At 47.2% G+C, this 17,271-nt stretch overlaps 1 protein-coding gene and 1 long non-coding RNA gene across 2 annotated transcripts in view; both read right to left on the bottom strand.

Annotated features, from left to right (window-relative positions):
- Positions 1–17,271, bottom strand: part of NDUFB11 (NADH:ubiquinone oxidoreductase subunit B11) — a 45,576-nt gene that overhangs the window by 16,162 nt on the left and 12,143 nt on the right. The window lies entirely within an intron of this gene.
- Positions 9,282–16,296, bottom strand: LOC310752297. The gene is made up of 2 exons (XR_014542901.1): positions 10,878–16,296; positions 9,282–10,337 (listed from the first exon to the last, which is right to left on the bottom strand). It is a non-coding gene; the product is annotated as an uncharacterized lncRNA (long non-coding RNA).

Below are 17,271 nucleotides of genomic sequence, written 5' to 3'. Positions count from 1 at the left end.
TTCCTGTAAACAAATTATGTCCATATTCTGTTTTTCCAAAACATGATAAACTTGCCTCCTTTTTTGAGGCGAGTTCAAACCATTTACATTCCATGAACAAATTCTCAACGCCATAATGCCAAATTAAGAGGATGCTGCCTCCACTCCTGACAGCTGTGGGCTTTGTAATCCAAGTTCCACCGAGTGCTTTTGTAGAAATCTGTCCTTATCTCCAACGGTCTTTATCTTTTGCTTTCCTCCTTCAAATTTGAAGGATAGGCCCTCTGGGAATTCCCACCTGAAAAAAATGTTCTTCCTCCTCAAGATGTTTGTCAAATCTGTATATTGGGATCTCAGGTTCAAAAATTGGCTTGGGATCTCTTTAAAGAGCACCACAGATTTGTCCTGGATTTTTAGGCCTTCTTTGTAGTGGTGACCCAAAATAATATCTCTTTGCTCCTTGGTCTTAAAAACCACTATACAGTCATAAGTTATTTTAGTGTCCTTTTTGGGACTGAATCTATAAGCTTTCTCTATCCAAGCTTCCACTTCCTCTTTTTTCAGGTCCCAACACTCCACAAAAAAGCCCATCAAAGACTCCTTGAGTTTTTCCTCTTCCAGAAAAGGAACCCCCCCCCCCAATCTCAAATGCGATTCTTTTTCCTTCAACTGGAGAAAGGCAATTGCATGAGCATTTTCATATTGCAACCATTCCAAATCTGGCACTCTAACAGTCACCAACTGTGCCAACCTTGTATCATGCGTGGTTCTCTCATCTTTCACTTCCTTTAAGTCAGTGCTTAAAAGTTCAATCCTTTTATCCAATTTTTCAATGCTTGCTGTACTGCGATTTAAACCTTCTCTAATGTCACTCAATATTGACATCACCGACTCCTCAAATTGCTGGGCTTTAGAGCCACGTCTTACTTTTTCTGAACTCATTAATAGCTTAGGAATGTCAAGGTCAGTCCCACAGTCTGGCGCAGTGGAGGAGAAAAACAGTTTCTCTCCACCAGTCCCACTGCAGCTGGCCCAGAGGCAGCGTCCCTGTTCTTTCAAACAAACTGAATACCAAAAACCAGGATGGCAAAGAGAAAATTCTCCAAAACTCCCCTTCAATCTGAGGGAGGAGGACACTTTTTAGTCAATTTAAGGTGTAGCCAGGCAGCACAGGAAAGTTTGTAACAAAGTCAGTGGAAACGGAGATTGAATGTTTCCTCTTCCATTGTGATGTCACAATGGAGACAAGTCTTCCCTCCCGGGTGGTCCGCTGCAGAATGGGGAAGGCTCTCTCGTATTCACTGTCTTCCTAAAATAATTTCCTAGACACAAACACCCCCTCTTCCCTCGAGGAGGGGGAGCAAGATTGCTTGCAAAGTTTCAAAAGTTTTTCGCTTCTTAAAGGCTTCGGTCTTTGTACGCCGATTCTCACCTACTCCAACAAAAGGGGACCGACCTCCGTTTTTAAGTCTCCCTTTTCTTCCAAATTTTTTCCAAATTAATTTTGTAGTTACTTACAGTTCCGAATTTTAAAATCTTTCTTCGTGAAGGAACTGGCCAGTCTCGGAGCTTCGCTGCTTTGAGCTTACTGGGGAGCAGGGGAGTCGCTGGAAGGCACCCGCCGGAACATCAGGTCCTCAGAACGCCCAATCTGAGTTTTTTAATGGGGAACCACGACACTCTCGTGGTCTCCCCAACTTCAAAGTGCTGGGGCTCTTTCAGCCAAAAGAGCTCCTGACTGCCATTACTGGGCGACCAACCGGAAGTCTGAACTTTAAGGATAATCATAAAGGTAAAGGGACTCCTGACCATAGGTCCAGTCATGGCCGACTCTGGGGTTGCGGTGCTCATCTTGCTTTACTGGCCGAGGGAGCCGGCGTACAGCTTCCGGGTCATGTGGCCAGCATGACTAAGCTGCTTCTGGTGAACCAGAGCAGCTCATGGAAACGCCGTTTACCTTCCCGCCAGAGCAGTACCTATTTATCTACTTGCACTTTGACGTGCTTTCGAACTGCTAGGTTGGCAGGAGCAGGGACCGAGCAACGGGAGCTCACCCCGTCGCAGGGATTCGAACCGCCGACCTTCTAATCGGCAAGCCCTAGGCTCTGGTTTAACCCACAGTGCCGCCCGCATCCCTAGGATAATCCTAATCCTAATCCTAATCATTTTATTATTTATACCCTACCCATCTTGCTGGGCTTCCCCAGCCACTCTGGGTGGCTTCCAGAAAATTAAAACACAATACAACATCAAACACTAAAAACTTCCCTGAGCAGGTCTGCCTTCAGATGTCTTCTAAAAGTTGTGTAGTTATCTCCTTGATATCTGATGGGAGGGCATTCCACAGGGTGGGCGCCATGACTGAGAAGGCCCTCTGGCTGGTTGCCTGTAACTTTGCTTCTTGCAGTGAAGGAATCACCAGAAGGCCCTCGGAGGAGGACCTCAGTCCTGGCTGAGCGATGGGGGAGGAGACGCTCCTTCAGGTATACGGGGCCAACACTGTTTAGGGCTTTAAAGGTCAGCACCAACACTTTGAATTGTGCTCGGAAACGTACTGGGAGCCAATGTAGGTCCTTCAGGACTGGTGTTATATGGTCTCGGCAGCCACTTCCAGTCCCCAGCTTAGCTGCAGCATTTTGGATTAATTGTAGTTTCCGGGTCACCTTTAAAGGTAGCCCCACGTAGAGCGCATTGCAGTAGTCCAAGTGGGAGATAACCAGAGCATGCACCACTCTGGTGAGACAGTCTGCAGGCAGGTAGGGTCTCAGCCGGTGTTCCAGATGGAGCTGGTAGACAGCTGCCCTGGACACAGAATTGACCTGCACCTCCATGGACAGCTGTGAGTCCAAAATGACTCCCAGGCTGCGCACCTGGTCCTTCAGGGGCAAAGTTACCCCATTCAGGCCCGGGGAGTCCTTCACACCAGCCTGCCCCCTGTCCCCCCAAAACAGTACTTCTGTCTTGTCAGGATTCAACCTCAATCCATTAGCTACCATCCATCCTCCAACCGCCTCCAGACACTCATACAGGACATTCACTGCCTTCACTGGTTCTGCTTTAAAAGAGAGGTAGAGCTGGGTATCATCTGCATACTGATGAACACCCAGCCCAAACCCCCTGATGATCTCTCCTAGAGAGCCAGTGTGGTGTAGTGGTTAAGAGCAGTGGACTCATAATCTGGTGAACCGGGTTCGCTTCCCCGCTCCTCCACATGCAGCTGCTGGGTGACCTTGGGCTAGTCACACTTCTCTGAAGTCTCTCAGCCCCACTCACCTCACAGAGTGTTTGTTGTGGGGGAGGAAGGGAAAGAAGGATGTTAGCCGCTATGAGACTCCTTAGGGTAGTGATAAAGTGGGATATCAAATCCAAACTCCTCTTCTTCTTTTTCCCAGAGGCTTCATATAGATGTTAAAAAGCATGGGGGAGAGAACGGAACCCTGAGGCACACCACAAGTAAGAGCCCAGGGGTCTGAACACTCATTCCCCAACACCACTTTCTGAACATGGCCTAAAAGAAAGGAGTGGAACCACTATATAACAGTGTCCCCAGCTCCCAACCCCACTAGACAGTCCAGAAGGATACCATGGTCAATGATATCAAAGGCTGCTGAGAGATCCAGCAGAACTAGGAAACAGCTTTCGCCTTTGTCCCTAGCCTGCCGCTGGAGATCACTGACCAGTGCAACCAAGGCAGTTTCAGTCCCAAGTTGAGGCCTGAATCCTGACTGGAAGGGATCCAAATGGTCTGCATCCTCCAGGTGTGCCTGGAGTTGTTCAGCATCCACTCGCTCAATCACCTTGCCCAATAATGAAAGATTTGAGACCGGGCGATAGTTGGCCATATTGGCTGGGCCCAAATATGGTTTTTTAAGAAGCGGTTTAATAACTGCTTCTTTAAGCAGGTCTGGGAAGACTCCCTCAAAGAGGGAGGCTTTCATCACCCTACAGAGCCCATCGCCCAGACCTTCCCAGCTTGCTTTTATGAGCCAGAATGGGCAAGGATCAAGGAGACAGGTAGTTGGTATCACTCACCCAAGCAGCCTGTCCATATCCTTAGAGGTAACAGATCAGCATTAATCCCATGCAACTTGACTAGACAGGGCTCTAGCAATCTCCCGCCCCGGCCCTGGTCCTATGGTGGAGTCTACCTCTTTCCGAATATGAGCAACTTTATCTGCAAAAAACTTTGCAAAATCATTGCAGGAGGTCTTGCAGTCCTCACCAGGCCCTGATGGCGAAGGTGGTTCCGTTAGATTGTGAACCACCTGAAAGAATCTCCTGCTGCTGTTTTCTGCAGATGCAATAGAGGCGGTGAAGAAGGTCCTCTTCGTTGTTGCTATCACAACTTGGTAGGCTTAACGTTGAACTCTAACCTGTATCTGCTCCAATTCAGAATGAGTTTTCCGCCACTGGCACTCTAGCTGCCTCAGCGATTGTTTCATCGCCCTCATCTTGGGGGCAAACCACGGGGCTGTCTGGGCTCCATGCAATCGGAGAGGGTGCTTGGGAGACAGTCGATAGCCCTGGTTAACTCTGCATTCCAGTGGGCCACCAGGGAATCAGATGAAAGGCCATCAACATGGGATAAAACATCCCCTACCACTCCCTGGAAACCATTTGGATCCATTAAGTGGTGGGGGTGGACCATCCAAATTGGTCCCACCTCCCTGCAGAAGGGAAGGGTCTCAGAGAAATCTCAGGAAGTGATCTGACCATGGCACTTCTTTTGTTTTGCTTTTACTTAGTGTCAGATCACCCACGTCTATAGAGGTGAACACCAGGTCTAAGGCATGTCTGTGACTATGAGTTGGGCCAAACTTATTCAGGGACAGCCTTATTGAGGCCATGCTTTCCATGAAGTCCTGAGCGGTTCCTTGTAAGGTCGTGTTGGCATGGATGTTAAAATCCCCTAGGACAACCAAACTAGGTGTCTCCAGGAGAACATCCACCACGACCAAAAGCAGCTCAGGCAGGGAATCCTTGGTGCAGCAGGGAGGTCGGTACACCAAAAGGAATCCTGTACTGCCCCTATTGCCCAACTTCCAGAACATGCACTCAGAGAACTGGGTCTTCCCATTAGGACACCTGGTGCAAGCTAATGACTGCATCCCCCCTCCCCCCTGCATCCCCCCTCACCACCCACATGACCTGGGTTGCTGTGCATAAGAGAAACCTGGTGGACAAGCAGTAGCAAGAACAGGACCATACGCCTCGTCCAACCAAGTCTCTGTTACACATGCCAGGTCAAGTCCTCCATCCACGATCATGGATGGCAGTGGTCTTATGAATCATTGACCTAGTATTGCACAGCAGCACCTTACGGTTATGTGGGTCTCCCTTGTTGATTCCAGTATCCTTCTGGTCAAGACCAGACCCAGAGGCAGGGATAGTCTTCAAACAATGACTAAACCTGCCTCCTCGGTAATGACGTGGTCTGGTCTTAGATTAACTCCTCCTCCTGTCCGTGATCACTGAGATCAGGTGTCTCAGTGCATCCCCTCCGTGGAACTTGTCCTGGCCATTATGTTTGCTGGGGCCCACTCCCGGGCAGCCCTGACCCTCTCCCCAGAGCAGCCAATGTACTTGCTAATTATTATTATGTATTTAATTTAAATTTATTAAATTTAAATCTGAGCTCTCATTTCAAAAACATGTAGGTAGCACCCCCTATTAACAAATAGGAGTCCAAAAGGTGCAAGTTTTGAAGGAATGAAACACCCCCCATCCTGCCCCCCCGAAGTCTGACATTTTGGGTGAAATTTAAATATGTGCAATAATTACTTTTTTATCAAACCTAAACTATTTTATATTTGGCATGCTTATGAAATTTACAGAGCAATCTTAAGCATGTTTACTCAGGAGAAAAGCTATGATGTTTAGTATGATTACACCCCTAGAATTTCAGCCTGATGGGTTATATTCAATCCTGCTGTTCCACTAGCACAGCAGACTTCTGCTTGCATAATGGAACTTTCCCCTCTTCTCCCTTGCAGCCCCCCATGCACCCGTAATATATGCTCAAGAGGGGTGGGGGATCCTCTGGAGAAGATTTTGAGGACATGTGGGGAGAGCAGAGCAGAATAAGTCTTTCTCTGTGACTGGAACTTCATGCATGCAATGTTGCATACAACTCCAAAGGTATTAATGATTTACAGTGTGATCCTATTTATGTCTACTCAGAAGCAAGCCTCTCTGAGTTCAGTGGGGCTTACTCCCAGGCAAATATAGCACTCTACATATAGGAGTGTAGCTTTAGTTTTGTACAAGCGAAAGGACAGCAGAAGCAGGTTACTTGCTTCTAGTATCTCCAAATTAAATAAAAGTTCTTCAAAAGAAGACAAGCAGCAACTTGCAAGAAAGCAAAAGCCCCCGCTTGCTCCTTCCATGGAGATGACAGCAACCTAGGTGCAGAAATGCATATTTGATGCAAGTGTTGGAATATTCCTAGAGTTTAAACAAGAATTAGCATTCCCTAATCATGTAGATTTACTTGCGTAAAAAATCTTTATACCCCTTATTCATTCCAAAAGGGAAAATTATTTCACAGACTCTTTTTTCCAGTGTTCTCTAAAAATTCCAATTTTTCATTGGAGAAATGAATGCAACTTTGGGTTGGAGTCAACCAACAAGTCCCGCGGAAGGACTTCCTTTAGTGCAACAGAGCTTTCTCCCCCTCTTCTCCCCCTGTGCCCTTCCCAAATTGGCTCTAGGCGGGTTGGGAAAACTCTCCAGAACAGTGTGCATTAAAAAAAATAAAATTCTTTATTGCTCACAATTATATCTTATGGTATGAATTAATGATTAATGATAAATTAACATGTGCCATTAAGGTAAGATGGGGAATATGCAGGAGAAATGATTTTGAGGAGAAATGGAAGGTGTTTGTAGAATTTGTACTGTTAAAAGGGAAAGGGGTCAAACCATTGCAAGAGGTGTTGACATTTTGGGAGGTTGGATAGTTACAATGGAACGGTCTTGGTGATGGGGTGTACATTTTTATTCTTATTTATGATTCTTACTCTGTCAAAAGAAAGAAATACAAAATCATAACTTTTTTTATTTAAAAAGTGTGCAGGTCAGGGAAAGGGGGCTGTTCCGTCTGGCAAGCTGAATTCCATATGCTGGCTAAGAGCTGCTATGCTCAATTCCTTCCTCTGTGTGTTCAGCAGAGGTCCTGGTCCCACTCCACATTAATTGTTATACAGCAGCCTTTGGCATCCTGGTGTCCTCCAGACGTTTTGGACTACAGCTGAGCTAGTTGCGGATGATGGGAATTATAGTCCAAAACACCTGGAAGGCACTGGATTGGGAAGGGCTCTTTGATAGCCATTTTTGCTGAGCCTGCAATAACTCAAAAGAGTCTACAATGCTGCCAAAACCCTAAGCTATGCAAATGGAAAGAGGAGACAATTACACTGACTTTTGTAAAATATACTAATGGAACTAATGGAGAATGTGTTAAGGGGAGTTAAGCATGATATTCAATAGCTTGGACTAGGCTTGAGCATTTGTGCATATGAGAGGGATTCTTTTGCAGAAACACCCCAGAGTGAGAGCCCTTGTTCTCTAGCTGCTTATTATGTGGCTGCCTCTGAACCTTCAGGCAGCAGCGCTCCCTCCTCGACTCCCCCAGACATGAATGCAGACGTCCCTCCTCAAACCTCAAACATGGTTTGTGTCCAGCCAGCCCTTCAAGCTACAAAGGGATCAGAATCTGCCTGGCATTATTAACCCAAGCAGAGGTGCAGAACTCTTTTGGACACATGTATGCCCTCCAGTGGCTTCTTCCGTAGTGAAACAAGGGGAGGCCAAGCTCCTCAGAGAGGAGAGGCAGACCCAGCACTCAAGCCAGACACACGACACACTGAGCTGCACAATGCCCCGTGCAAAAGGATCAGCACAGCAAGTCTGGAAACTAACAGTGCAACGTGGGGAGAACATACAGGGGGTCCTGCTTTCCCTAAAGCTCCCTGCCACCCCTGCTTTTTGGCTCAGGTGTGTGGAAGCCCACTGCAGGGACCCTGGGAAATGGAAGAGTGAGGGCTCAGGTGCTCTTTCAAAAATAACTGCTAGACAAAAACAGTTCCAACCTGGGCATTATGGGGAAGTGTGAGGAGGATCAACATTTTATGGCCTTTTAATTTTTGTTTGGGGGGTTGTTATTGGTTTCTTTTGGTTTTTATTATGTATTTTGTGTTCTCATCTTGAATTTTTATGTCCTGAACCACCCTGTGATCTTCGGATGAAGGGTGGAATACAAACTTAATTAATTAATTTTCCCTGCCTTTTTCCCTGGTGGGACTCAAGGCAACTTACAGATAAAATAGAAAGTGTAATAATTAAAAAAAATTGAAAGAATATATTCTATTGAAGCCATACAAATAATTACAATAAAAGCAGCACAGCACCAACCCCCTTATTAAAAATAGTCAAGTTCCCAGCAAGGCTTTTTTCCTGGGGGTTCTCAAGGGTATGCAGTACCAGCATCTCCCCCCCCAACCCAATTAAAAAAGTGTGGCACTTACTGTAACACACACACTGGTTCCCAGGCATCTCCCAACTGCCCTGAACTTCCTGGTTCAGAGACACACCTGTTTCCCTAGTAGATTTACTTGCACTTCCAGCCTACTGTGGCAGTGTGTGCTTTTCTTGTCATGTCAACCAACTATCTGTGCAATGAAATTTTGGGTTTATTTCCCCCAACCATACACACATGCACACACACCCCAAATTGAGGGAGGGCGAGAAGGAAATTTCAGAGAGCTAACAAAAACAGGAGAGATGAGATCTCATTAGGCCGTTGCTTGGATACTTCTTTTTGCCCAGTTCCTGGCACCAGGGCTGTGAAAGATGAAGTGCTTGGGTAAGAGCAGTCTTCAAAAGGAGCAAATTCTCCTGCCGCAGCCCACTCGCAGGCATACAGGCACATTCGTTTTTATTGCCTCCTTGGAACCATATAAAAGCAACATGTCTGCAGCCATGCTGACCTAGTGATGTACAGGACCCTCAAGACCTCCAGTGGGGCTGGTGGTGAGGTGGTGTCAAGTTGGTCAAAGGACCAGTTTGGGCACCTTGAGCTTCCCTGCTCTATGCCACCCAACTCTCCTCTTTCTGCCTTCCCACCTCCCTGCACGGTGGGGGGCTTCTTTTTCTTTCGCCCACTTACTGGTTCAGGCTGAGTCACAGCAGGCTTCAGAGAACAGGCGCCCCTCCTCTCTTGCACATCTAGGGAGCTATATTTGCAACCAGTTCTCTCTTCCTCCCTCCCTGCTTCAGTAGCAGAGCTGGGACAATTCTCTCTCTTTTTGGTTTGTTTTTTAAAGGATCCATTATTGGCATGGGATATACTGAATATGAACAGGGAAAGGTCTGTGAGAGCAACTTTCTTGCCTGGTCCGGATCAGCAGCCTTTCCAAATACTGTTTAGCATTGCCCGTTCCTGCTCAGGAGGCACAATGATGCATTCATGAGTCCTGCCATCTTTCTCTCTGCTTTGAAATACAGCAGAGGAGAGAGAAAGGACCCCCCACTCCATGAGCCCTGCTGGCTGGAGCTGATATGCAGTGGGGTGGGAGCTGCCTGGGACCACAGATTCCCCACCCCTGAACTATACCATATACCCAACCCTATAGCAGGAGCTATATTACGGTCTTGGAAGAAACCAAGATTTTGGAGCCATATTCTTAGGGAGCAAGAAGACAACAGCACCGTGGTCAGGTCCAGGCATTAATCCCGGGGCTTAATCCGGGGGCACTGCAAGAGGTGGGACTTCCAACTCTACAATTCTATGATTTTATGAAGGATGGAACCAAAGTGTGTGGGTGGGGGGGCCTGTGTGTGTGTGTGCAGCTTCAAAGGGCTTCCCTCCCAGTCAGCCTGGTGCAGAAGCTCTTTGTACGTCCTTTCCCCTGCCTGCTCCCTTTCTGTCCTCTCTGTCTTCTATGACCAGCAGCAGTGTGAGCCACCTTGCTCTGGAGCTCCCCTTAGGCAAGGCAGCAGTTTCAGGTCACTATGATTTATTAAACAGCATGAGCAGCTTTGCCGCTGCTTAAATATTTAAAGAGTCTTTGTACTGAGAGAAAAAGCATGGTGCTCACACAGAGAGAGAGAGACAAATAGCAGGTGCTGCAGAAAGCATGGTTCATCCTTCCTGAAGACTGGAGTCATGAAGTAGATGGAAAAGGTTGTTGGTAGCAGCTGCTGTTCTGTGGACTCCCAGAGCTGCCTTCCAAAGTCTCCCTTCTTATAAGAGTGGGGCAATTTGGGCTCAACTGCACATGGCTCCTCAAGGGAGACTCTGCTCCATCTAGACATGGACCTTGCAGAAGCCAGGGGTCACTTTCCTCCCAGTCCCATGTCTCTCGCAAGGCCATGCCTCCACAATGACCTGCGGCCAAGTAAGCAGAATGCAGCCGTCACTGGCTATGCAGGCCAGCCCATCAGAGATCCGTCCACCCAGGCACTTGTACTGCCTGCCTAGGATAGTGGTGCAGGCCTGCCTTAGGTTATCGTAGAATGCCCTCTTGACTATTTCAGCCAGAAATCATTTTCTCAGCCTAGCCTACCTCACTGGGTTGTTGCAAGTAGAAAAATGAGACAACCACAGACATACTGCCCTGGCCCTTTTGAAGGAAGGGCAGAATGCACACGTGAGACATTAAATAAATATAAGCAAGATCCAGGCAGGTGTTTGACCCAGGCCCAGGCTCCTTGAAAATGTGTGTCGGATTTAAAGGGATATTCTATTTGCATTTTTAAAAGCTATAATTGCCAGGCTCTAGATAAGAGTGGATTTGAAATCCTGCCAAAGATAGTCACAAATGTCCTACCATTCCGTAATAATAGGTAGGCAGCACAATTCAACTGAGATTGCACCCCTAATTTCTATGGTCCAATACTTCTCTTTTTCTCCTTCACTGCAGAAAGTATACAGGCAGCATGGAACACAAGAGGTTCTGCTGCACTGATGGAGCAGAAAAAGGGACAAAACACAAAAAACACATACACCTGCACATGATCCTGAATGAGGAAGGGTTAGTCAGGGACTCAAACATCCCTCTGGCAACGAGTGGGGCCTACTTAAAGGGAAATCACCCAACAAACCTCTGTAGGATGTCCACATATAAGCATTAACAAGCAGGCGTAAGTAAGAAAATGTGAGCGGTTGTATTTTAAAATATTTTATCTTTGGTATCAAGGGGCTCCCCCCTCCCCCTGTGCTGTACAGTATCACCTTTACCGCAGACTCTGCTTCCAGAGACACAACCACCCTTTGCAAACTCCTTAGCCAATAGGTTTCATGCTCCACACCAACGTGACGGCACAACAGTGAAGTTTCTTTGTGGGTGGTGCAAACAAGGAGCTGCGCGCAGAGCCCTGACCTGCTTCCCCCTCCCAAGCCCATCTTTGTGTCAGGCATCAACTTGGCAGGCTAGGAAGCGGGGGTGTCAGACCTGACAAGCTGTCAGTGGAGGCTGATTATTCCATTATTGGCAAGTCTCCTGTGACACCTGACCCCACCCCCTTGCTCAAGGCAGGTGTATGCCGCCAACCCAGCGTGGAAGATGTTAATGCAGTAGCAATGGGTAGATGGGGCTTGGAGCTGCCTGTCCCCCACAGTCCTCCTTTTGGGGCATCAGAAATGATGTCATTCTTGGAACCATCCCAAAGGATATGCTAACAGACCACCTGATTTCTTAGCACACACCCTATTCAAAGCAGAGATGGGGCATTTTAAGACGTGAGCTAGGAGAACAGAAGCAGCTTCCGGGGGTGGGGGTGGGGGGCTGAGCCACAGAACTGTCTGGAACACAACATACTTAAAAGCTTTCCTTGAACTCTGCTCATTCCTCTTTGGAGGATGCGTGAGAGTGGCCCCTACAGACTTCTTTTCACGTTGTAATAGCTTGCCTTCCTCAACACTTTCATGGATTAAACACCACTCTCTATTTCTGGCGTTCAATGTCACCGCCGAGGGCGCTCGGAGGCCAAAGCATTCACATTTTTATTCCATAAATATGCACCCTGGTACCTCAAGAAACTAAGCTTCCAAGTTACTGTTTCCTTAAGAATGAAACCACAAGTTATCAAATCTCATGGTTGCAAAGGGATATTTGGATTTCTAATGCTTAGTGGATAGGATTTCAGCACTGTTGCTCCGTCAGTCTTTCCCGGGAATGGATGCATTTGACCAAATTCAACCAGCTCCTACACTTTGATTTAGAGCTCAACACCTAGCAGTTTGGTGGGCAGGGGAGGGTTTATCAAGCACAAGGTTTCCACAACAAAAACTCCAAAATCCTTACCCAGGTTATGTAAATAGATAGCCACACAGTAAGACAGTGCACAGAAGCAGAATGCAAATCAGCAACATGAGCTGACATTTCTTGGCAAACAGTAGTACGGTATTTTATATATACCATCTATTTTATTTCTTCCACTCATAACCTACCCTTCATCTCAAAGGTTCCCTGGGCGGTGCACAGCCAAATTCAATTAAAAAACAAATACATTAAAATATAACCTACAGCACTGCACGGGAGCTTAAAATCAGAAAACATCAGAAAACCACAATGCAAGCAGCAGGAGAGAACAGGTATTCAGCTCAGCCTTCCCCAAATGCCCAACGTGTGGCAGCATTGAGAGAAGAAACAGCAACAAAGGAGCATATTGGGGCCATGAAGAAGACACAGCTTGGCCAGTGCCACACAGATTACTGGGATGCCGCTTTCTAAACACCAGAAGCTCCAGCAGACATTGCCAACATCCTTTCAGCTTAGCTCTATAAAGGACAAATACTCACTCACTAAAAAATGAAAAAGCAGAAGTTTCTTGGAATTCAACCATGATCGCACCTGACAACTCTGCCTGCCATTTACTGAGAAACAAGAGCACACACATGCAGCCATAGTTGAGTCAGCAATTCTTTTTACATGCTCAATCGGTAAGTCCTACCAAGGTTCCCAGGGAGCCATGCTGCTACTGAACTCGGCCTTGTATTCTGCAGGTCGTCAGGTGCCTTGTGGGAGAGACACTTCTTCACCTCACCCCATTCCTCTCTGCAGATAGAAAACCAGATGCCCCCCAGAGGACCTCAGACTAGCATGGCTGCAGAAATCACTTCCAATCAGCCACTTGCTGAAAAATGTATTGCTCCCAAGAACACCAAAGCCGCCGCCCCCCAACAGCAGCACCCTGTATCTGCCTAGCTCAAGGAAGCTCAAGTTCTACTATTCTGCATGATATAGATATGCTGTTTGAAATTCCTTAAAAAAATTAATCCATCCCCACATCCAATGTGCAACACAACCCACCGGCCCCACGCCTGACACAGCTTTACTTTTAGCCCCTGAAAAATTCTAAATGCCCCTTTATGTACTTTGAAATCTGATATCCCCAGAATTCCATCTTCTTCATCCACTACGGTTCATGTGTAACATGATGTCTAACTAGAGTCTTTCATTTTTTAAGAGAGTCCCAAGCATGAAACTGCCCCAAGAGAGAAAAGTGAAAAGGCGCAGAGACTGGAACCAGGAAGCCAGCTTTTCCTGATAGAGGAAAACGAATTGTAGCAGCTAGAGATGGCAGGAGGAAAAGAGATCAAGCCAGAATCAGGTTTCCTGCTACAATGTGCAATGCCGAGCTATTGTTTTAGACACAAACTGCTCAGAACAGCAAGACTCAGTGTATTTATTAGTATTGATAGAGGTCCTTAAGAGCTGTTAAGGGGAATTTTCAGTGCATCAAGGATACCATCCTATTCAGCCTTGCTTCCCTAGCATGACTGCATTTCAGATGATTCCTCAAAGGAGCAGGTGGCACAGAAAGTCATGAAATCTGTTTCCTCAAATATTTCCCAAGAAAGGCTGGAGTAAAGGCCACTAATCATGCATCAGGATTAGGACATATTGCCTTTGGCTTGCCTGAATGACTAAGGCTACTAGCTCAGATCTGTTTAAATTAATCAACCCAAACCTTTAGCTGATTAATTTGCAAGGGGGGCAATTTTAACTTGCAAGTTTGTGAAATAAGGAGAGCACACCGGTTTGCTTCTGAAGCAATCTTGGTTCCAGTGTATCATAGGGGAATAAATGAAGAGAGGAAACAGTGGCGATGGTCCTTCCTTCTAACCAAGAGCACCTTTTGGCTAGGAACTTGTATGTTAGCTTCCACTTTCTTCATTGATCTCACCACACTGTCCCAACTAAATCCATCTCCACCTGGCTGCAACAGAAGGAGAAGAGACACACAAAGGATTCCACCATTGGCCTGGCTGGAATCAACGGCCATTTGCTTCCTATTCCTCCACCACAAGCTGCTTCCTCAGCTGCCATTCCAATGGATCTCTAGAAAAACAACTGCATAACTTTTGAGAACCGGCACCTGCATTTCCTTTCTTTGCTTCCAGTTACTTTGAAATTGTGAGCCTGTGGGCAGAGACAATTCACAATTTTCAAACATCTCTACAGTGCCTAACAAATTTTTTTTGGGGGGGGAAGTATCTCTTTATAAATGATTAATAATTACTAGGGTTCTGGAAACATATTAAAGTTTAACTGATCAATCACTGATGTAAAAAAATTCATTTTCTACCCAAACTGAAAAAACTAGTGTTAGAAACTGGGATAGAAATGCTAGGAGTCATGTGGCTCCTGGGATGCAGGTTGTGGGTGCCAAAACAAAATGTCTTTCTCTCTTTTTTTGGTACCCCCACTGCCAGACTAGGCAACCCCATGGGGGGGAAACCTGCTGCCGGGTGAATCAGATAGTCTGCAGGTAGGACGGCAGCAAAATGTGTGTCTTTTCCTACAGCGCTATCCCGCCAAACACCTGATTCACCTGGCAGCAAAAAATTCTCTCCCTCCCTCTCTCTAATCTTATATCTTTTGCTGCTAGGTGAATCAGGGGTTGCTGCCACTGTGCCCGGAAGACCAGCTGACTACAGCCAGGCAAGTGGAGATGCGAGGCACCAAGGGTGGCACCCAGACATCTCCATCCAGTTGCAAATGGTTGGTTACCAGTCACAAAATGTGACTGGCATGCAGCTAATTTCAAACACTGAAACTAGTCCAACCCCACCCATATACTATAGCTTGGGAAGGGCAAACCCATGGAAGACAAGCTCTGTATAAGACACAGGTTAGAAGGTTATCCCATATCTGCTTAATTTACAGATACCATGCCATCATCACATCCAGGTTAAACTACTCCCAGCGCATTCTACATGACGCAGCCTTTGGAAGGTGTTTGGAAACTGCAGGTGCTGCAGAATGCTGCAGCCAAAGTACTGATGGAAGCCTTTTCTCCTTTTCCAAAGCATAAAATGCCATGTTATGTGACATTCACTTGACCACTGTATTCTTTCCATCTCAGTTCAAAAGGCTGGCTATCACTGAACGCTCTAAATAGTTTTGAGGAATGGTGCTTAAGGACTACTGCTTTCTCCAACATGATGCTGGTTGACTGCTAAGGTCTTGGGGGGAGTCTCTTTCCTGTCTCACAACACTGTCAGAACTGCATGGAACATGATACTGTCAGCTGCAACTGTGCTACACTATGGAACTTCTCTTTTCTCTGGCCTTGCTCCCACTTGCCACACATGGTTGCAGGGATTGTGGCATAATACACTGCCCTTTGTGGGCTGACACTCTGGCAGAGGATGGATTGGTGCTGAAGAGAAGTCACTGAAGACATAGGGCTGCTCCCAGAGCATGGCTCCATTTCTCCACAGACCTCTGCCGAGTCAAAGAAAGCACTCAAGCACAGAGCTCTGTAATCGCTCTCCGCTCTCAACCTCAAAGTTGGCCTCCTAGCAAGCCCAGCCAAGAACCACCCACCGAAAGCCACAGCAGAGAAGGCTGGAGAGTGACTTCAGCTCCTTGCATTCCACAAGCCAATGATTTCTACATGTCCTGTGCCAAAGAGCTTTTTGGAAACAAAAGACGCTGAGACAGTAAGCGAAGCAAGGTGCCACGTAGAGAGATCTCCCTCCAGAGATCTTCCTCCAGAGATCTCAGCAGGCAGTTGGTGCTTCTCTACCCCTGAAGACCAGCCCCCTGGTGGGCAGGGAGGTGGAACCCCTCTCTCCTTGGTAAAAAATTCCTCAAGTGGAAATTTATTCTCTCCTTCCATCCTGGCCCCTCCCAACCCATCAGAAATACAGCAGTCACTCCTGTTAATTTCCCCTGGGTCTAATAAATGGCTACCCCCAGGGCTCCACAGTTGCTGCCTTCTCCATAGAGCATCAGTGCTGACACTCGAAGAGCCTGTGTAAACCATCGCCTGGAGCTACAAAACCCAACTCCTGCCTACAGATGCAGCAATCAATGCCTCCTGCTCATATGCAGGCAGCCCCCCCCCCGTCTCCCAGCCCCCCCTGTGCTGGGCGCTAATTATGGAGCCAGGTTCAAAACTGCTCCCAAGATGCTCAAGCGTCTCATCACATTTCCATCCAGTGCAGACAGTATGAGTCTGTTCCAGCTCCTGGTTAATGTCACTTCAGGGGTATACAGAGAGAGCGGCTGCTAAAGTGAACCTGGCAGGAGATTTATGGCAGCAGTGCTGCTAGACCGGGAAAATCTCATTTCTCTACAGAAGGGGCTTCTTCATCATTCACTTATTGAGAATGGAAGTGGACTGTGGTCCCAGCACTACTGCTATTTAGGGTAAAGGCACTCGGAGATAAGTTAACTGTCACTGCTCAATGCACGCATTACACTTAAATTAGGAGAACGTGAGGGTCCCTCCGCCCCCCCCCCCACCTCAGTCCAGTGGATTTACAAACTGGTGTGGACTAAACAACAATCAGCCAACAGGTCTGTGGAGATGCAATCTAACCAAAGGAAGCTCTGAAAGTGAGATGAAGGCAGGGCCGGGAGGTAGCAGGAGCATGAGAGGCCACGGACTCCTTACCTACTGAGCCTTCCTGATGACACAAGCCTAGAGAGCTCCCTCTTCCTATGGCAAAGTACCGGAAGGTCAACGGCTACACATGCCTGCAGCCCACACTTAGATCAGTGGTGGTAGCGGCTGGATGTTTCTGGCAGGGCTGTGCTCATGTCCCAGCCTGACCCAGGGGCGGAGAGAAGAGATTGTGATCCCTCGTAATTTTCCTTCTTTCAGTTCTCCCAAGCCTCCCTTTTGTTATTTCCCCAGCCCTTGATATTTAGACCATAATCTCTGCAGGGCAAGACTTGCCTTTTCTGACTTCCCATGTACCAGGAAAAACCATGGTTCAGTGGAGGAGAGCCTTCTCTCAAGTTGAATTCCTGGCATCTCCAAGCAGGGCTGCCT

The sequence above is a fragment of the Podarcis filfolensis genome (genome assembly GCF_964270895.1).
Source record: "Podarcis filfolensis genome assembly, chromosome: 17".
Taxonomy (NCBI): domain Eukaryota; kingdom Metazoa; phylum Chordata; class Lepidosauria; order Squamata; family Lacertidae; genus Podarcis; species Podarcis filfolensis.
Note: the sequence above shows the minus strand (reverse complement) of the source record. Positions and strands in the feature narration are given on the sequence as shown.